The following is a 21552-nucleotide window of genomic DNA, read 5'->3' on the forward strand; positions in this document are numbered from 1 at the left end:
TACTAGCAGACGCTCCGGTTGTTTCTATCACAAGAGCTGCTGCAGAATGGATGCAGGCAGATCTTCAGGGCACACTGTCGGAGCGGGGATGTGGGGTCCAACTGCTACCTGCCTTCATGAGTCCTTTCCCAGCAAGAGTCCTCCTACATCCAGCAGCTCATGCCAATAGGAGTTTCCACAAGTAAAGTCTGGGGCGGGGCTGCTTATAAGGATCCCATGGCCGAGAGGGGACTGAGTTCTCGCAGGATCCCGGGGGCAGAGCAGGCGCAGGCGCAGTTGCTGCTCCTGCACCAGATCAAGGCTCTGGGTGCAGCGTCTCTGCACACGGCTCGCCCCCGCCATCTTGAACAGAGTGATGGGGGCGGAGCTTTTGCCGTTGTCGCCACCATTTTGCACTAGGCATCCTGTTGGGAAGAGCTGGAGGGAGGCCTTTGCACCGGGTGCCCTGGGAACCAGTGAACTAGACTCAGCGCAGAGAAAACAAGGTCAGACTATCCTTTTTTATCACCTAGGTTCTATTTTTATTCTCTGGGAATTATAAATGGGCTTTTCTGGTGACAAACCCCTTCTCTGCCCTGTGTCTCCTCACTGTGTGGATGGGAGAGGGCGCTGAGGGCCTGAGTCCTTTTCGGTGAGTGCTTCCTGCCGAGAAAGAGTGTCCGGTAACATTGGGTGGAAGAGGGGAACTTCTTTTCAGGTCTGTTTGGTTGCCCACAGGCCTCGGCCTTGAGCATACTCATCCCTGGACGACCCCCATTTGTGTAACCTTTGGGGGACAAAGGAACCCAGACAATTTAATGTCCCTGGCCCCTATATGGACAAGAGAATAATGCTCACATGAGACATTTTTCCTGAAAATGCAGGTCTCTAGGCCTTTGACCCTGATCCAATGCTTGCTGTGGGGCCTGTCTCCCTGGCCACACTTGGGTAGTTTCTCAGAAGAGAAGCTTCGGGTCAGAGGGTCACAAGAGTGGTCCAGGGGTCTGTTACCCCAGGTCGTGTCTCTGGAGTTTGGGGCAGAATATTAGGTCCTGCTGGGTGACAGAGTTTCCAGCAATGTGTAGGGATCAGGGATCCCATAGGTGTATACTCTATGGCTTCACTGACTGCCCTGATGTCCTGAACTATCCAGTATTCCCCATTGGGTTTCCTTATGGGAAGAATGGGGTGTTAAAAGCTCATTGGCCTGGTCTAATAAATAAGGCTCTGGTCATTTAGGGTCTGTATCACAGGGGAAATGCTCAACAGGGCCTCCTGGCAGAGAGAGTACTGTTTTCTGTTAGGCTGTGTATGCCCAGGTTTTAGATGAACTGTTGCAAGACCAGCTCCTTTAACTGATCCTACCTGTGCCAGGGCCCAGATCTCAGGATTCACTCCAGGGAGATGGACTTGCTCTGTTTGAGGAAGTTTGTCCTCAGTCATTAACATTATCATCTCCAGCCCCTTATCTAAAGAGACAACAGTCTCCAGTTTGTCTCCCATTAGGTGGAAGGTCACCCCCCAATTTTTGTAAGGTATCTCTTCCTAGTAGGGGTGGAGGGCATTCAAGGACAAACAGGAAGGAATGGATGCACATGTGTTCATCCAGTTCCCATCCTAGTGGTCAGTTCAGTTCAGTTCAGTTGCTCAATTGTGTCCGACTCTTTGCGACACAAAGACATGAATTGCAGGATGCCAGGCCTCCCTGTCCATCACCAACTCCTGGAGTTCACTCAAACTCACGTCCATCGAGTCGGTGATGTCATCTAGCCATCTCATCCTGTGTTGTCCCCTTCTCCTCCTTCCCCCAATCCCTCCCAGCATCAGAGTCTTTTCCAGTGAGTCAACTCTTCACATGAGGTGGCCAAAGTATTGGAGTTTCAGCTTTAGCATCAGTCCTTCCAATGAACACCCAGGATTGATCTCCTTTAGAATGGACTGGTTGGATCTTCTTGCAGTCCAAGGGACTCTCAAGAGTCTTCTCCAACACCACAGTTCAAAAGCATCAATTCTTTGGCGCTCAGCTTTCTTCACAGTCCAACTCTCACATCCATACATGACCACTGGGAAAACCATAGCCTTGACTAGACGGACCTTTGTTGGCAGGGTAATGTCTCTGCTTTTCAATATGCTGTCTAGGTTGGTCATAACTTTCCTTCCAAGGAGTAAGCGTCTTTTAATTTCATGGCTGCAGTCACCATCTGCAGTAGTTTTGGAGGCCCCCAAAATAAAGTCTGATACTGTTTCCCCTGTTTCCCCATCTATTTCCTGTGAAGTGATGGGACCAGATGCCATGATCTTAGTTTTCTGAATGTTGAGCTTTAAGCCAACTTTTTCACTTTCCTCTTTCACTTTCATCAAGAGGCTTATTAGTTCCTCTACACTTTCTGCCATAAGGGTGGTGTCATCTGCATATCTGAGGTTATTGATATTTCTCCAGGCAATCTTGATTCCAGCTTGTGCTTCTTCCAGCCCAGCGTTCCTCATGATATACGTAGTGGCTCTATAATTCCCCTTCTTAGGACTTCCCTGAAAACCCCATAATTTTACAGTTCTTATGACTGTTCGCCTGATCTGGTGTTCAGAGCCAAAAAATGACATTGGTGTCAACTAAGAATTCGACAGTGTTTTTGCTCCATATCAAATGTCAGCCAGGGCTCCTTAAGGGGTCATTGGGAGTGCCAGTGTAGGAGCCTCCTGGCTCTGTCATTCTTCATCTCTTTGGATCATTTGCTGTCAAGGGTAGTAGTTGAGATCTGCCATTTCTACCCCTTTGGAGGGATCATGAGGACATTCTCTCTTTCCTGCTTACTTATGTGTACTTATGGCACACTGATTAGGTCCTGGTTTCCTTGGCTTTCTATCCCTTATTGGGGGCTGAGTTTACTCACCAGGGTTAAAACGTCTCTGGACAGTTAGTCCAGATTCCCATGCTCACCAGTTGACACTGGAGGAAAATAGCCAGGTCTTTCCTACAGGCCTTTTTATTGTTTGCCTCTTGAGAGCCTCTCACAGGTCTCCCCAGCCCACTTCAGAGAAACTCATGCTGACCAGACAAGGTCAGGTCACTGGTCGCATGCCTACCTTGGAACCCTTTCACACTCAGGTGTCCTTGATGCTTTTTCCTGAACTTGCATTGAGTGTCCTTGTTCTCTTCTGTCATGCATGCTCATTACCTGGGCTTTTTCCTGGTTTCACCTCTTGACTCACAGGACTGCCCTTGCTCTTTCACTAAACTGGAAGTAACGATGGAGAATGCTACTGTTGACACCAGCGGTTGGCAAGGACAACAAAAAGCTGGTGCAGCCACTACACCGTGTACAGAGGTCAACAGGACAGCACTACTGGTGAGACCACAGGCAGGACTGCTGGGGTTCCATCTCGTCCACAAGCCCCCACTGTCCCCAGGCATCCAGCACTGTGGGGGCCAACCAGAGGCAGCAGACAGACACACATGAGTTTCAATCTCCAATCCCCAATGATGCCACAGTGTGACCCCCTCAGAGGGGCACAGTCCAGATGACTATGGGGGTTATGCTGGGTGCACACCACACGTGGGTATGAGGTTGCTGGGCAGAGTTGCACTGAGTTCAGCCAGAGGACACCACCATTCTACCTGTCAGAGTATACTCAGATTAGAGTCAGTCATCCTTGCAGGAGCCTCCCAAAGCCACCTGGGCCAAGCCTGTAGCCTAGGCGACAGGTGCAGGCAAAAAGGCCATGACCTGTCCTATCTGGGTCACCAGAGTTCGTTATTAACCGCTTTGCGTCAGTCCTCAGTAAGAGTCTTCCTGCCCTCTGTTGTTTGAGCCAGTAAAATGAGACAAACTTGATTCAGAAGCAAAGGAAGGCTTTATTCTTTGATCAAAGAATGGAGAGGTGGGAGCTTGTGCTCTAGAGCAGCAATCCCCAACCTTTTTGGCACCAGGGACTGGTTTCATGGAAGACAATTTTTCCATGGACTGTATTGGGTAGGAGGGATGGTTGTGGGATGATTTGAGCACATTACATTTACTGAGTTTGTTGAGCAAGAGGCAGAGCTCAGGCAGTAATGCAAGCGATGGGGAGCAACTGTTAATAACAGATGAAGCTTCGCTTGCTCACCTGCCATGTACCTCCTGCTGTGTAGATCAGTTCCTAACAGGCCATGGACCAGTACCTGTCCATGGCCCTGGGGGATAGGGACCCCTGCTTTAGAGTATACGCTCCCCAAAAGGCTATAGGCAAGGCTGCTTTTTAGGATTCTTTTAAGTAAGAGAAGAGTGGGGTTTTGCAGGTTGGGCACAGCTCTGTTGCTCATGCTCCAGATCCAAGTGTCATGCACAGCATCTCTGCACATGGCCCATTGTTGCCATCTTGAAGTGCCAGGTACAGCACCTCTGCACACACTCTACCAAGTTGAGGTGTTGGTACCATTTTGTACTATAAACTTTGGTCTGAAGTACTGGGTGTAAGGCCCATGATTCCCTGTGAGCAAGTGAAATTAGATTAAGCACAAAGGAAAAGGGAAAGAAGGTTAAACTTTATTTTATTGCCCATATTCTATTTTTATTCCTCAAGAATTGTTAATGGACTTTACCAGTGACAATACCTTCATTTTTAGCCATAAGAGTAGAGTGACAAGTTGTTGACAAAGATAATTAGAGTAATCCTTCTTATCTCTGTATGCACATTCTTTTGCCATGGAGCTTGGCCACTCCTGTCTCCCAAGAAATTCATTTCCCCACTCTTGGAACTGGGCTGGCTTGTGACTCACTTTGGCCAATATAATATGGAAGAGGGACTTCTGTGGTGGTCTGGTGGTTAAGAATCCACTTTCCAATGCAGCATACATGGGTTCAATCCCTGGTCAGGGAACTAAGATTCCACATGCTATAGGGCAGCTAAGCCTGCAAGCTGCAACCATTGAGTTCACAGTTAAGAGCCCACTTATGGCAACTAAGACCTGACACCACAAATAAATAAAAAATTTTTTAAAAAAAAGAACATGGAGAAAGGACTTTCAAATCTCTTAAGTCTCAAGTTTCCAAAATCCCTGAAATGAAGACTCCCTCCTGCACATGAGCGTTATGTCTGTCTCCCTCCCTTTCCTCTTTATCTCCCTCCCCCCAGACTTTCAGAGCCCACAGTCCTCGAGGTAAAGAATCCTGAGCTAACAACCTCTATGTCAGTTGAGACCAGCCAACAGCCAGTACACATGAGGAAGGCCAAGTGGAACTGGCAGATGATTACGGCCACGTGTATGACTCAGAGCGAGAGCAGGAATGTCAAGCTAAGTCATCCCAATTACCAGCCCAAGGACCAACTGCTGTGTGAAAGTACTCATTTTTGAGAAGATTTATCATGTAACAGTAGACCACTGATGCCTCAGGAAGTAATTTCTCTCAGAAAGACTTTGAAACAATGAACAGTATGTTCACCCTGCAAGCCCATATCTTTTAACGCAGTCTGTGGACTCAGTTTCCCGAGCAAGTGCATTTGGGCTTGTGTTGGATTTAGCAGTAGGTGTTGGGTATTGTAGCTGTTCAGATAGACCTTAACCCTGACCACACTACAAGCCTGGCTGGCCATAAGCAGTCCCACTTCCAGAAAGACAGAAGGCTGCTTACTGTCTGAGTGGTGGCCTTTGAGAGATTCTCTGCCCAAGGCATCACATGTCACTCATGGATGGTTTCCATTGTTAAAAGGAAAAAATCTACTCTTCAGTCATCCTTTCTGGCACATGCTATAAAGAAAGGTGAGCGCCAAAGAATTGATGCTTTTGAACTGTGGTGTCAGAGAAGACTCTTGAGAGTCCCTTGGACAGCAAGGAGATTCAACTAGTCCATCCTGAAGGAAATCAGTCCTGAATATTCATTAAAAGGACTGATGCTGAAGCTGAAAGAGGAGAGTGAAAAAGTTGGCTTAAAGCTCAACATTCAGAAAACTAAGATCATGGCATCCGGTCCCATCACTTCATGGCGAATAGATGGGGAAACAGTGAAAACAGTGGCTGACTTTATTTTTCTAGGCTCCAAAATCACTGCAGATGGTGATTGCAGCCGTGAAATTAAGACGCTTACTCCTTGGAAGGAAAGTTATGACCAACCTAGACAGCATATTAAAAAGCAGAGACATCACTTTGTCAACAAAGGTCCGTCTAGTCAAGGCTATGGTTTTTCCAGTGGTCATGTATGGATGTGAGAGCTGGACTGTGAAGAAAGCTGAGCACTGAAGAATTGATGTTTTTGAACTGTGGTGTTGGAGAAGACTCTTGAGAGTCCCTTGGACTGCAAGGAGATCCAACCAGTCCATTCTAAAGGAGATCAATCCTGGGTGTTCATTGGAAGGACTGATGCTGAAGCTGAAACTCCAATACTTTGGCTACCTGATGCGAAGAGCTGACTCATTTGAAAAGACCCTGATGCTGGGAAAGATTGAAGGCAGGAGGAGAAGGGGACAACAGAGGATGAGATGGTTGGGTGGCATCACTGACTCAATGGATATGAGTTTGAGTAAGCTCCAGGAGTTGCTGATGGACAGGGAAGCCTGGCATACTGCAGTCCATGGGATCGCAAAGGCTTGGACACAACTGAGCAACTGAACTGAATTGAACTGAACGTTCTTCCCAGTTCAAGGAAGGGAAATGAGTCTGAGACTGCCCTGGTTGGCTTCACATGGCTCAAAGGAAAGGATACATTTGATGTCAATGAACCAGAACACCAGGTTTTTCAAGGTCGAGAAAATCAACTTAATGTGTTGCAATTGGCATTTTTAAAAAAGGTATTTGTACACTTATGTTCACTGCAGTGTTATTCACAACAGCCCAGAGATGGAAGCAACCCAAGTGTTCATCGACAGATGAATGGATAAACAAAATGTGTTTATACACACAATGGAATATTATTCAGCTTTGAAAAGGATGGAAATTCTGGCATGGGCTACAACATGGATGAACCTTGAGGACGTTTGTGAAATAAGCCTTTCACACACAAAAAAGCAAAATCCACTTGTATGAGAAATCTATAGAGTACTCAAATTCATAGACACAGAGAGTAGAATGGTGGTTGCCAGGAGCTGGGGTTGAGGGGAAGAGGATTATTGTTTAATTGGGACAGGGTTTCAGTTTGAGATGATGAAAGTGTTCCAGATGGTGGTGATGATTCCACAACAGTGTGAGTATACTTAATATCACAGAACTGTATGTTTAAAAATGGTGAACTTTATGCCTTGTATATTTTACCTCAATAAAAAATCAATGAAATAGAATAAGATACAGGTTACTTGGATGGATTCACTGTGTGAAAAGTCAACAATTCAGAGTGTGTGTGTGTGTGTGTATGTGCATGTGTGTAACACATTTCTGATTGTGGTTTTTTAAAAATTGAGAAAACATAATGCTAGAGGCAAGTCTCCATTTCCCATTGTTGTGGTTCTTTATGTTTTGAATTTGATATACCTTTCCCAATGGAAGTGATTTAATTTTGACATTTAGTTATTCAAGCAGAAAAATCCTTTCCCTTGGGCCTTCTCTTCCTCATAATCATTTTTCTCCATCTGACTGCTCATGGTAACTAGATTTCACATGCTAGATTAGCCAGGAAATTCATGTACAGACATTCTGTCATCTTGCTCTGTGGACTGGTCATGAAAGCATTGGCATACATTGTGCTGAGTGATTATGACATGGGATTTATGCTTCAGTGCAGAAAAACTAGAATTTCCCTAAATCTTAGAGTGTAAATTTTAATTTAAAAATTCCTTGGTGGTTATGGTCTCTAAACCTCTCTTACTTGTAGGCATCTTCTCAGTAACATCCGAAACAGCGGGTTGTTCATCTCATGCATGAATGCTTCAGAGACAGTGAAGGACCCCAGTTCATTGCTAAGTAGCTTCAATTGTAGAAAGAGTATAAGAACAGTTACATCATGCACTCAGGGAGATAAACCCTTGTCAAAAAGAAGGCATGATAGAGAAAGATTTGTAATCATGCAAAAAGATTGCACGATTATTGTGTAATCATAATACAGAAAAAGAAACTCAGAGACAAAATATTGAGCTTTAATGTATGAAGACGTGGATTTGTCAGTGATTTCCTACAATATACTTGAACTGGAATATAATACACAGCACCCTAGACACTGCCCTTGGCCAGTACTTCACTGGAGCTTTAGATGTCTCCAAATTCCAAGAAATTAAAACACTTCTAAGGGTTATGTTAAATGAAATAAACCAGATAAAGACAAAGTATGTTATCACATATGTGGAATCTAAAATATACAGCAAATGAATATAACAAAACAAAATAGACTCACAGAGAACAAATTAGAGGTTACCAGAGGGGAGAGGGAAGCAGTGAGGGGCAAGTTAGGGGTAGGTAATTAAGAGGTACAAGCTACTATGTACAAAATAAATAAGCTACAAGGATATATTATACCACACAGAGAATAGCCAATATATTATGATAGCTATAAATGGAGTATAACCTTTAATAATTGAATCATTTTTAAGAAAAACAGGATATTGATTTACACCAAGTCTTGGAGTATGATTTACAATATGCAGCTTTGGAAATGCATACTAAATCATATGCTAAATATATTCAAATTTATGGTTACCACTATAATATTTAAATGTGATAAAAATAAGCTAACTTAAATTCTTTGTGGAATTAAGTGGGATTATTAAATTATAGGTACATTTAAGTTCTGGAAGAATGAGACTTACCTGGAACCACACATACACACACAAATCTCCCTAGTATATCTCATAACTCTTCTTAACAAACTAATTCATCTACTTTTTGCTGGGGAAAGGTCTGGGAAATAACCATTCCACCATTATTAGGAGTAGGACTGTGTATTTCAGAGAGTTCTATTTTTCCCATCTTTGTAACCTAACAGAGATATAAACTCTGGAATTCTGCCTTTGTTTCTCTGACTTGAGAGTCTCAAGAAAGGATCCTTAGGTTGACATACAGGCTTTATTTTACTAAACAAATTTATAGAAATTTATTAGGAAAATTGTCTTTGATAAAGCAGCTATGATTCTGCTTTGAGGGATAAGCTGTTATGCCTTGAAAATGTGAGGAATAATGATAAAAACTGAAAGCTTTTTCCCAAAGGTTAGGAACAAGTTAAGGATACTTGATTTTGCTACTTCTGCTCAATGATACATTGGAAATTTTATCCAGAAGAAATTAAAGAAGACTTAAGCAATATAAAGACATCCCATGTTTATGCATAAGAAGACTTAGTATTATTAAGGAGGCTATTGGACTGCAAGGAGATCCAACTAGCCCATCCTAAAGGAGATCAGTCCTGGGTGTTCATTGGAAGGACTGATGCTAAAGCTGAAACTCCAATACTTTGGCCACCTTATGCAGAGTTGACTCATTGGAAAAGACCCTGATGCTGGGAGGGATTGAGGGCAGGAGGAGAAGGGGACAACAGAGGATGAGATGGCTGGATGGCATCACTGACTCGATAGACATGAGTTTGGGTAAACTCTGGGAGTTGGTGATGGACAGGGAGGCCTGGCGTGCTGCGATTCATGGGGTCGCGAAGAATCGGACACAACTGAGCAACTGAATTGAACTGATACTCCATAAAGCAATCTACAGATTCCATGCAATTTGTGTCAAAATTTCTCCTACCTTTCTTTGCAGAAATGGAAAAGCTGGTTCTAAATTCATACATAATTGCAAGAGACAGAATAGGCAAAACGTCTTGAAAAGTTGAAGGACTCACACATCTCAATTTCAGAACTTACTACAAATCTACCACAGTCAAGACCATGTGGTACCGACAAGGATAGACATAGGACCAATAAACTATAATCAGGAGTCCAGAAATAAACCTATATCTCTGTGACCAATCTGTTTTCAACAAGAGTGTCAAGATCATTCAATATGGAAATAATAGTTTATCAGCAAATGGTCCTAGAACAACTGGATAAACCGTATACAAAAGAATGAAGTTTGACACTTCTTACACCATCTACAAAAATTAATTCAAAATGGGTCAAAGACATGAATACAAAAGCTAAGACTATAAAACTCTTAGAAGAGAACATAGCAGTAAAATTTCATATTCTTGAATTTGGCAATAGATAGTTAAATTTGACACCAAAATCACAAACAACGAAAGAAAAAATACATTTAAGTTCATCAAGATTAATAACTTGTGTGCATCGAAAGACAGTATCAATAAAGTGAAAGTGTGACCCACAAAATGGGAGAAAAATTTGCCGTTCATATACATAATAAGGACTTAGTGTCTGGAAGTAAAGAACTGCTATAACTTGAGGACAAAAAGACAAGCAATCTAGAAACAACAAAAAACAAGGGATGAATAGATGTTTTATCAAAGAAGACATAAAATGTTGAATAAGTACATGAAAAAATGTCATCCAGAAAATCAAAATCACAAGATGCCATTTCACACACTATGGGATGGCTAAAATCGAATAATACCAAGTGTTGGTGAAGATATGGAAAAATTTAAACCCTTGGATTGCTGGTGAGAATGTGAAATGGAACAGTCACTATGGAAAACAATTTGGCAGTTCCTCAAGAAATTAAATGTAGCATTACCGTATGATGCAGCAATTCCAGTCCTAGGTATATTCCCCAAAGAATTGAAAGAGAAGTGGACATAAAAACTTGAACACAGAATGTTCATAGCAGCACTCTTCATTATAGCCAATAAATGGAAACAGCCCAAACATCCTTTGACAAGCAGTTTGGTACATCGACACAATGAAATGAAATGAAGCTATAAAAAGAAGCACTGTACATGGTATAGCACTGAACCTGGAAAACAGTGCTAAGTAAAAGAAACCAGACACAAAAGCTCACCCATTGTATGATTCTATTCATGTGAAATATACAGAAGAGGGCAATCTATAGAGACAGCAGGTTAGTGGTTGCCAGAGGCTGGAGGAAGGGGGAGTAGAGATGACTGCTTAATGGATATGGGGTTTCTTTTAGTGAGGTGAGAAGAATGTTCTGGAGCCAGTTAGTATTGATGGTCAAACAACATTGTGAGTACTAAAGTCCACTAATTTGTACACTTTAATGGTTAAGTGATGGATTTTATTGTATGTGAATCTTGCCTTAATTTTTTAAGTGTGATGAAACCTGGAAAACTGTAATTTGGGGGTATGCTAACTTTGATATCCAATAGTCATAAATAATAATTCTGAGTGTTTGGTTTTGTTTCAAAATTATTCACTATTTTTATATCTTTTAAATATTCCAGCACTGCTAGAACGTATTACATTTTGTACCAAATGGTAAACCCTGAAGTTGGTTCTCTATATTTGTGTCAAAAATTAAAAACATGAACAGCAAAGAGGATTTCTTCAGTTTAGGACAGGACTAGGCAAACTACAGTCTGCTGCCTATTTTCATACAGCCCACCCCCCAAAAAATTTTTTACATGTCTTAAGATCATGGCATCTGGTCCCATCACTTCATGGGAAATAGATGGGGAAACAGTGGAAACAGTGACAGACTTTATTTTGAGGGGCTCCAAAATCACTGCAGATGGTGACTGCAGCCATGACATTAAAAGACGCTTGCTCCTTGGAAGAAAAGTTATGACCAACCTAGATAGCATATTGAAAAGCAGAGACATTACTTTGCCAACAAAGGTCCGTCTAGTCAAGGCTATGGTTTTTCCTGTGGTCATGTATGGATGTGAGAGTTGGACTGTGAAGAAGGCTGAGCGCCAAAGAATTGATGCTTTTGAACTGTGGTGTTGGAGAAGACCCTTGAGAGTCCCTTGGACTGCTAGGAGATCCAACCAGTCCATTCTAAAGGAGATCAGTCCTGGTTGTTCATTGTAAGGACTGATGCTAAAGCTGAAACTCCAATACTTTGGCCACCTCATGCAAAGAGTTGATTCATTGGAAAAGACGCTGATGCTGGGATGGATTGGGGACAGGAGGAGAAGGGGACAACAGAGGATGAAATGGCTGGATGGCATCGCCAACTTGATGGACATGAGTCTGAGTGAACTCCGGGAGTTGGTGATGGACAGGGAGGTCTGGCGTGCTGCAATTCATGGGGTCGCAAAGAGTCGGACACAACTGAGCAACTGAACTGAATTGAATTGAACTGATTTTGTCACACATGTATCATCTGGTCGGGGGTGTTGGAAGTGGGAGTGGTGTGAATTGATGGTGGGGGTAGAAAGTATATTGGGAAACCTGTGTACCTTAATTTTGCTGTAAACCTAAAACTTCTCTTAAAAAAGCTGCACCGTGTTCTTGTAGAGCAGACCAAAAATTATATTGGTTATGTTTTCTTGTAGTGGCTGTATTGGTCTGCACCACAGAATACCACAAACTGGGGGACTTGAGCCATGGAAATTCATTTTCTTACGGATTTAGAGGCATAATGTCCAAGATCAGGTGTTCTCAGAGTTGGTTTCTGGTGAGGGTCTCTCCTCTGCTTACAGAAGGCCCCTTCTCTGTGTCCTCATGCAGCCTTCCCATTGAGCACACACATAAAGAAAGATGCTACAGCTGCCAAATTTGCATCTGCAAAACGTGGACTTAACATCCATCTCACAAAGTTAAGAGAATTAAATGAAATTATGTATGAAAGGGATTGGCAAAGTACCTTGAACAGAGTAAGTCCTCAATAAGTGGGCATTACAAATATTATCCCCTACAAGGAAACTCTTCAAAACATCTTTGTTTATGAATCTGAGATCTTAACAAGAACTAGATATAAAATTTTATTGATTTATAGTCACTTCAATTTTTTCTGCTTTCTGATTGGAAATGATTTATTTAAACACAGTAGTTAACACAGTTCATTTATTTCAAATTTGCTAATGGAGAAATAAGACATGTGACACTTCAGTAAACAAATTAATTTCTTTTGATTGAAGTACAAAAATGAATCTAATTCTGCATTATCTAGACAGCTAAGGAGCTGTTCAATACATGTCACTTAGTCTTGCTCACCTAATTGCGTGGTCACAGCTGCATAAAACCTTTTTAAAATTCTATGCAAATCACAAGTTTAAAAGCATTGGTTATATGTATGCAGAAAGGCTACAAGAGAAAAAGGGCTTTGCTTTACTGTACCCCAAAGAAGGCTACCAGCTCTGAATATTTTACTTCAAAAGCTTCTTTCAAAATACTAAAGAAAAAAGAGTGAAAGTCAGAGGAGTTTTTTTTACTTGGAGTCTGCAGTCAAGGGCTACCCCTGCTGCCATAGCAACCGGACCGCTAGGTGGCTTTGCAAAGGAAGCATCTCACCAGACCAGCTGCCTGTGGCAGCTGCCCTCATTTGCATCTTTCTCAGTCAAGTTGCTTCCAAAATGTTTCTAGAACATTGATCTCAATTTCATGAAACCTCAGTTATAACCGCCTCTCTGTTCCTCTCTAGCACACAGCCAGTTCCGCTCAACAAAATTCAAACCTTGCTCAGCTCTCCCCTTCCCTTCCTGCCCTGGTAGAAGATAGTGATTTATCATGTGATGAACCAAAGATTGCCGGTGACCTAGGAGATGGCCCTCTTGCATCTTAAAATGGAATGATGGGCAGAGACCTGTTCAGAGTTTTCGTTTTGAGGCACTGCTCCCAGTTATTTTAACTAAGACTGGTACTTGGAGAATGGAAGTAGGAAGGAATAGTGGTTGGGGCCTTGCGCTGTAGTTATATACACCTATTTCCAAAGGTGCTCCCTGTCCCCTCCTCTCACCCCCGACCCCACCATGGGGAAAAAACTCTGAGGCAGAGATTTCTATACAGGAGTTTATCAGGGAGCACCACCTGTGCAGGACAGGGAAGCAGGTTGGGGCAGAAGGAGCAGTTCAGCCGCAGTTCACTTGCAGTAGGGGCTCAGCTGACCCTGCCAGGTGCTACGGAGCTGCTATGGCCCTTCAGGGTCAGCCACCCTCTGTCAGGAATTTAAGTGGGCAAAATCAGTGTGTCACTGAGACCTACAGCTCAAGGTCATTAGGATTGTAGGAACTCAGAGGTCCCACAGTTCTGCTGGCACCTGGAGAACAAACCACCTGGTGGTGCAGACGGTGCTGGGCTGTGAGTGTGCAGGCAAACAGAGAACGGCGCACTCAGATGGGGCTAGGTGTGCAGTACAGTGAGGACTCCTGTTCTTGCAGGTTGCTCCAGAAGCAACTCCAGACTTCTGTCCAGCACTTTGGAGCTTGATGCTGAAGTTGTAAAGAATTACTCAAAGGTGTTCTTCCAGAGAGGAAAGCCCTAGGGCCTGGGTGTTTCTATACCTACTTCCTGATCGGGAATTCCAGTTATTAATGGATAAAACTCTGCTTTTTGTGTGCCATTCACATTGGTCTTTTTAACATTGCTTTGAGCTTACTGTTTATTATACTGGGGATTTTTTTTCCAAAAATGAGTGCAATTTTCCCTAAATTCATGTATACAAAAACAAGGGAAGTTGCTTGAGGGCTGACTCAAATTGTTCTACTTAAAAACACTCTTAAAATATATATAGCAAAGTTATGCTAATACCATAGTTTTATTTTTCTTTTTTGTTTTTGAAAGTTCAAGACAAGTCCTTTATAAAGACCATAACAGTGAAGACTGGTGCGCTTCAAAAAAATCACTATAAATTCAATTTTTAATTGTATTTCACATACACAGACATAAAGTTTGGAGAAATACAACAATGAGAACTAAATTCTTCGGGTATTCACTACACTTCACACTGTTCACTGCCACTGTGCATTGTACAAAAGAAAATGGTTTCATAACTTAGTTGATTCAAAAGTAGATGCCAATGTTTCATGTTTTTGTTTAAAAAAGTAATTTTATATAATTAAAAATTTTATACAAAAAACACAGGTTGCTGGGTAGCTTTTGATGCATCAAGTTGGTTCAGGCCCCACTTGAAGGCTGCTAATTACTGGGATAGTTTTCCATTGCAGCCAAACAAATTCTCACAAACTCAGGACCAGGTCCTCTTCTTGAATTCACTTCTCATCTCTTATCTGGCTTGTTCAGTTGTAGGATTGAGGTTCCTTGCTGACTGGTGGCCAGGTGTTACTCAGTCCCAGAGGGCAGTCTAATCCCTGTACATTGTCCTCTTCATCTTCAAGGACAGCAAATGGTGTTGAATTTTCTGCTGCTTTTCTTTCTAACGTCCTCTTCTGCTACCAGCTGATGAAAACTCACTGAGGGCTCTTGTTAGGTTAAGTCTACCCAGATAATGTGAAATGCCGGGCTGGATGAAACACAAGCTGGAATCAAGATTGCCAGGAAAAATATTAATAACCTCAGATATGCAGTTAACACTACCTTTATAGCAGAAAGTGAAGAACTGAAGAGCTGCTTCATGAAAATGAAAGAGGAGAGTGAAAAAATTGGCTTAAAACTCAACATTCAGAAAACTAAGATCATGGCATCCAGTCCCATCACTTCATGGCAAATAGATGGGGAAACAATGGAAACAGTGACAGGCTTTATTTTCTTCCTCTCTAAAATCACTGCAGGTGCTGACTGCAGCCATGAAATTAAAAGACACTTGCTCCTTGGAAGAAAAGCTATGACCAACCTAGACAGCATATTAAAAAGCAGAGACATTACTTTGCCAACAAAGGTCCGTCTAGTCAAAACAATGGTTTTCCCATTAGTCACGTAAGGATGCGAGAGTTGGGCTATAAAGAAGGCTGGACTCCAAAGAATTGATGCTTTCAAATTGTGGTGCTGGAGAAGACTCTTCAGAGTTCCTTGGACTTGCAAGGAGATCAAACCAGTCAATCCTAAAGGAAATCAACCCTGAATATTCATTGGAAGGGTTGATGCTGAAGCTGAAACTCCAATATTTTGGTCACCTGATGCAAAGAACTAACTCATTGGAATAGACACTGATGCTGGGAAAGATTGAAGGTGGGAGGAGAAGGGGTAGAGGATGAGATGGTTGGATGGCATCACCAACTCAATGGACATGAGTTTGAGCAAGCTCTGGGAGTTGGTGATGGACAGGGAAGCCTGGCATGCTGCAGTCCATGGGGTCACAAAGAGTCGGACACAACTGAGCGACTGAACTAAACTGAACCCAGATAATCTCCCTCCATTAAGTACAGTTATCAACCTTAATTACACCCACAAGATCACGTCTACCAGGAAACGTAAGGTAGTCATGACAGTAAAACCAGGAATGGAAGGTCCTGGGGCCATCTTGGGACTCTGCCCCTCAGGCCCATGTAAAGGACTGAGCAGAATGTTGGAGTTACATGTGCTGTCTCCCACCCACTGGCTTCCTTTTTGATGCTTGGGGACCAAATAAAAGCAATTTTTCCTTGATTCCTGGAGGGACTGATTATGAATCTATCTACATAGGTCCAAGAAACTTTGCTTAGTGAGCAGACCCTGTATTTGTGGGGGGTTATCAGATCCTCCTGCAGACAAATGTGAGGATATGGCAGTCAGGGCCTTTGAAATGAAGACCCCCACCCCACCTATCAACCTGCAGGACATCATCTGCTGAGTGAACACTGAACACCAGTGGGTAGAGGCACTTGTACCAAACCTTGACCAGTTGTTGGTGCATGGAAGGGAAATCTGCCTCTGCAGCACTTCCTCCCCAGTGCTCTTCCTGATAGGGAGTCCCTATGACTTTGTGGGAATGGGGAAGTACACTCACATAACACATCGGTTCCTCCCAGATACTCAAGTGCAGATGCAGCAGCAGCACAGCGACTTGGCCCAGACACCATGCAGCCGAGTTTGTGTTAGCTTCCCCTTCCCTATGAGGTCCCTGCCCAAACCTCATCAGTTGAATTCAAGTGCCCTTCTCCCTCCAGGGCCAGGTATGATGGTCATGTGGGTGCCTGTATGCAACACAGCCAGGACAGGATGAGGCACTCCCCACACTCCCACTGAAGTTCCCCAGCATGTTAGACGGTTGTACTTGATGACACCCATCCCATCTCTAATCATTGCTTTCCTTAAAGCAGCTGAGGGCTGGGGGGATCAGAGGAGAGCTGCTGTGGGCTGGTAAGCAACCACATTTATTTTCAGTTTCAAGTGGCTCCTGTTCAGAGTCAAGCTTCCTTTGATTTCAGCTCACCCCAAATTCTATGTCCTCGTTGCTGGCACCATTTATGTTTGCTCTGGGAACCCTTTGACTTGGCAGCCAAGCCCCATTGCCTTCTGGCTGGGTTTATAGGGCCTGATATCCTCCCTTCCTTCCCTGCCTGGAGGAGAGTGGGCAGTGGCCAGTGCACCAGTTGGAAGGCTTCTTCAGTTCTTGCCTCTCAGCCTCTAAACATTCATACGCCCCACCAGTCACTACCTTGCAAGAGCATTCACGTCCCAATCCCAGAAAGTCTTCATATCCCAACCCTCGGAACTTTGTTCCTCTTCCAGAAAGCCATGAGAATCCTGTCTTCTCTTCAAAACTGTCAAGATCTGTGGAGGGTCTGAGATTTTACCCTGCTGACAAGCCAACAAGTTAGCGTGTAACTGTACAACATTGTACTTACAGGTGACAATACTGTATCGTACACTTAAAAACTACTGAGTGTACATCTCATGTTGTGTTCCTACCACAATAAAATAAAAACTGTAAAGAACCCAAAGAAAAGAAGGAAGAGGAGGAGGAGGATGAGACAAAAAAAAAAAAAAATCCTTCCCAAGGTCTCTATCCTCTTCATTTTTTAATCAGGGAAATAGAGGCATGATGGTTATGAAGGTGGGCTCTAGAGACACACCTCCTGGGTTTGGATCCTAGGTTTTTTCATCTTGTCTAGCTGTGTGACCTTGGTTACTTAACTAAGTTAAGTAACCAAGTTACTTAACAGCTCTGACTCCATTTCCCCAGCTATAAAATGGGGATAATAGTATTTTATAGGGCTGCTATGAAGATTAAAGATGTCAACCCATGTAAAGACACTTAGACCCTGGCAATCAATAAATTATTACTGCATGAGATGCTGAATAAATTGTTAAAACAATGACCCATACAGAATGTGTAAACTAATTAATCTTTGTTCCTAAAGGAACAGAACATTTGTACAAGACTTTTTCTCTCATTTATTTTCATCTACTGACCAAATGGCAGTTATGGTGGTTGTCCATGTTCTTCTTTACAAGAAGGAATGGGCTTGGATTGATTGATGCCTGCTGTGTGCTCAGCACAGTGTCAACAGTTTTACATAAATTGATTGTTTTATCCTGTTCTCACAACAAGGCAGCAAACTGGGCATTTTGCCCCCGTTTTTCCTAAGAATGAAATTTGGCCCAAGGTTGAGTACTTTGTTCCAAATCACAGCGCCCAGCAGGTCTGGATATGAATTCAGGTCTGTCTGATGGCAGCACACAGTGTATTGATGCAGGTGTCCACAGCTGCTCTGGAGGCAGCCACCTCATTTCCTGGAGCCACGGGAGAGAACAGAGATCGTTATATAGTTGAAGGGGTGCAGTGCTAGGAAGGGGTGCAGTGCCAGTTGAAGGAGTTACTCATCAATTGTCCCAGACTTCGTGGGTGTTTGTCTAGGTGTAATACTCCAGGTGGCCATGTTTTTGCTTTGATCGTTAACTGACCTGTCCTACAAGAAAGTAAATTAGAAAAAAATAAATGTGTTGGGACTTGAAGGATAAATTAATATAGATGCCTCAGAAAAAATGGGATAGGGCAATTAAGTTTGTAACTTGGGGACACATAATGACCAAAAAAGGCACTATCGCTAGTGCTGAACTTTATTCAAATGTTGACTAAACTACCATTTAGTGAAACCCACCTGTTCTCAAAAAGATAGGTCACAGAAAGATGAACTCCCCAGGTCGGTAAGTGCCCAATATGATACTGGAGATCAGTGGAGCACGAACTCCAGAAAGAATGAAGAGATGGAGTCAAAGCAAAAACAACACCCACTTATGGATGTGACTGGTGATGGAAGTAAAATCCAATGCTGTAAAGACCAAATTGCATAGGAACCTGGAATGTTAGGTCCATGAATCAAGGCAAATTGGAAGTGGTCAAACAGGAGATAGCAAGAGTGAGCATCGACATTCTAGGAATCCGTGAACTAAAATGGACTGGAATGGGTGAATTTAACTAAGACCATTATATCTACTACTGTGGGCAGGAATCCCTTAGAAGAAATGGAATAGCCATCATGGTCAACAAAAGAGTTTGAAATGTAGTACTTCGGTACAATCTCAAAAACGACAGAATGCACTCTGTTTCCAAGGCAAATCATTCAATGTCACAGTAATCCAAGTCTATGCCCCAACCAGTAATGCTCAAGAAGCTGAAGTTGACCAGTTCTATGAAGACCTACAAGGCCTTCTAGAACTAACACCAAAAAAAAAAAAAAAGATGTCTTTTTCATTATAGGGGACTGGAATGCAAAAGTAGGAAGTCAAGAAAAACCTGAAGTAACCGGCAAATTTGCCCTTGAAGTACAGAATGAAGCAGGGCAAAGGTTAACAGAGTTTTCCCAAGAGAATGCACTGGTCATAGCAAACACCCTCTTCCAACAACACAAGACTCTACACATGGACATCACTAAATGGTCAATACCAAAATCAGATTGATTATATTCTTTGCAGCCAAAGATAGAGAAGCTCTATACAGTCAGCAAAAACAAGACCAGGAGCTGACTGTGACTCAGATCATGAACTCCTTATTTCCAAATTTTGACTTAAATTGAAAAAAGTAGGGAAAACCACTAAACCACTCAGGTATGACCTAAATCAAATCCCTTACTACTATACAGTGAAAGAGACAAGTAGATTCAAGGGATTAGATCTGATAGGCAGAGTGCCTGAAGAACTATGGACGGAGATTCATGACGTTGTACAGGAGGCAGGGATCAAGACCATCCCCAAGAAAAAGAAATGTAAAAAGGCAAAATGGTTTTCTGATGAGGCCTTACAAACAGCTATGAACTGGGATAACCCAGAGGGATGGTATGGGGAGGGAGGTGGGAGAGGGGTTCAGGATGGGGAACACGTGTACACCCATGGTGGATTCATGCTGATGTATGGCAAAACCAATACAGTGTTGTAAAGTAACTAGCCTCCAATTAAATAAATTCATATTTTTAAAAAACAGCTATGAACAGAGAAGTGAAAGGCAAAGGAGAAAAGGAAAGATATACCTATTTGAATGCAGAGTTCCAAAGAATAGCAAGGAGAGATAAGAAAGCTTTCTTCAGTGATCAATGCAAAGAAATAGAGGAAAACAATAGAATGAGAAAGACCTAGAGATCTCTGCAAGAAAATTAGAGATACCAAGGGAACATTTCATGCAAAGATGGGCTCAATAAAGGACAGAAATGGTATGGACCTAACAGAAGCAGAAGATATTAAGAAGAGATGGCAAGAATACACAGAAGAACTATACAAAAAAGAGCTTCACGACCCAGATAATCACGATGGTGTGATCACTGACCTAGAGCCAGACATCCTGGAATGTGAAGTCAAGTGGGACTTAGGAAGCATCACTATGAACAAAGCTCGTGGAGATGATGGAATTCCAGTTGAGCTATTTCAAACCCTAAAAGATGATGCTGTGAAAGTGCTGCACTCAATATGCCAGCAAATTTGGAAAACTCAGCAGTGGCCACAGGACTGGAAAAGGTCAGTTTTCATTCCAATCCCAAAGAAAGGCAATACCAAAGAATGCTCAAACTATCGCACAATTGCATTCATCTCACATGCTAGCAAAGTAATGCTCAAAATTCTCCAAGTCAGGCTTTAGCAGTACATGAACTGTGAACTTCCGGATGTTCAAGCTGGATTTAGAAAAGGCAGAGGAACCAGAGATGAAATTGCCAATATCCGCTGGATCATGGAAAAAGCAAGAGAGTTCCAAAAAAAAATCTACTTCTGCTTTATTGACTATGCCAAAGCCTTTGACTGTGTGGTTCACAACAAACTGTGGAAAATTCTTCAAGAGATGGGAATACCAGACCACCTGACCTGCATCCTGAGAAATCTGTATGCAGGTCAAGAAGCAACAGTTAGAACTGGACATGGATGAATAGACTGGTTCCAAATCGGGAAAGGACTATGTCAAGGCTGTATATTGTCACCCTGCTTATTTAACTTGTATGCAGAGTACATCATGAGAAATGCTGGACTGGATGAAGCACAAGCTGGAATCCAGATTGCTGGGAGAAATATCAATATTTCTCAGATATGCAGATGACACCACTCTTATGGCAGAAAGTGAAGAACTAAAGAGCCTCTTGATGAAAGGGAAAAAGGAGAGTGAAAAAGTTGACTTAAAACTCAACATTCAGAAAACGAAGATCATGGCATCTGGTCCCATCACTTCATGGGAAATAGATGGGAAAACAGTGGAAACAGTGACAGACTTTATTTTGGGGGGCTTCCAAATCACTGCAGATGGTGACTGCATCATGAAATTAAAAGACACTTGCTCCTTGGAGAAAAAGTTATGACCAATCTAGACAGCTTATTAAAAAGCAGAGAGATTACTTTACCAACAGAGGTCTGTCTAGTCAAAGCTCTGTTTTTTCCAGTAGTCATATATGGATGTGAGAGTTGGACCATAAAGAAAGCTGAGCGCCGAAGAATTGATGCTTTTGAACTGTGGTGTAGGAGAAGACTCTTGAGAGT

General features: G+C 42.6%; 1 long non-coding RNA gene across 4 annotated transcripts in view; it reads left to right on the forward strand.

Annotated features, from left to right (window-relative positions):
- Positions 1-329: 329 nt before the first annotated feature.
- The window catches only part of LOC113882858, a 48700-nt gene continuing 27477 nt past the window's right edge, over positions 330-21552 (forward strand). Inside the window, exon 1 of one of the 4 annotated variants that reach the window (XR_003508455.1) lies at positions 330-485. This is a non-coding gene — a long non-coding RNA (uncharacterized LOC113882858). The remainder of the gene's footprint in view (positions 486-21552) is intronic. The other 3 variants (XR_003508456.1, XR_003508457.1, XR_003508454.1) reach the window with 3 other exon arrangements.

Source organism: Bos indicus x Bos taurus, chromosome 24 (assembly GCF_003369695.1).
Source record: "Bos indicus x Bos taurus breed Angus x Brahman F1 hybrid chromosome 24, Bos_hybrid_MaternalHap_v2.0, whole genome shotgun sequence".
NCBI classification, from domain to species: Eukaryota; Metazoa; Chordata; class Mammalia; order Artiodactyla; family Bovidae; genus Bos; species Bos indicus x Bos taurus.